Source organism: Penaeus monodon, chromosome 21, assembly GCF_015228065.2.
Source record: "Penaeus monodon isolate SGIC_2016 chromosome 21, NSTDA_Pmon_1, whole genome shotgun sequence".
Lineage (NCBI taxonomy): Eukaryota > Metazoa > Arthropoda > Malacostraca > Decapoda > Penaeidae > Penaeus > Penaeus monodon.
The window spans coordinates 28,591,402-28,591,641 of NC_051406.1; the positions used below are offsets into that span (position 1 = coordinate 28,591,402).

Sequence of the window (240 nt, forward strand, 5' to 3'; positions counted from 1 at the left end):
TGTGGGATATATGTTTAATGTCTGGATTTTTGGTGATGTGATTGCCATGACGCAACCAGATCCAGTGGGTTAATACTGGTTGGAAAATAAATTTTTCATTATGTTTGCATTTATTGTACTTTGTGATTTAACTTGATGTATAAATTACAAGATGGCCTAAATATATATCATGTTCATTCTGATTTTGATTTAATAATTTTGGCTTCATATGTGATTTATTATAAAGAAGTCAGTTACTAG

General features: G+C 29.2%; 1 protein-coding gene across 2 annotated transcripts in view; it reads left to right on the forward strand.

Moving 5' to 3' along the window:
• LOC119586411 (rho guanine nucleotide exchange factor 7-like) overlaps window positions 1–240 on the forward strand; it is a gene marked incomplete at both ends in the record, with an annotated part of 85,656 nt that overhangs the window by 14,254 nt on the left and 71,162 nt on the right.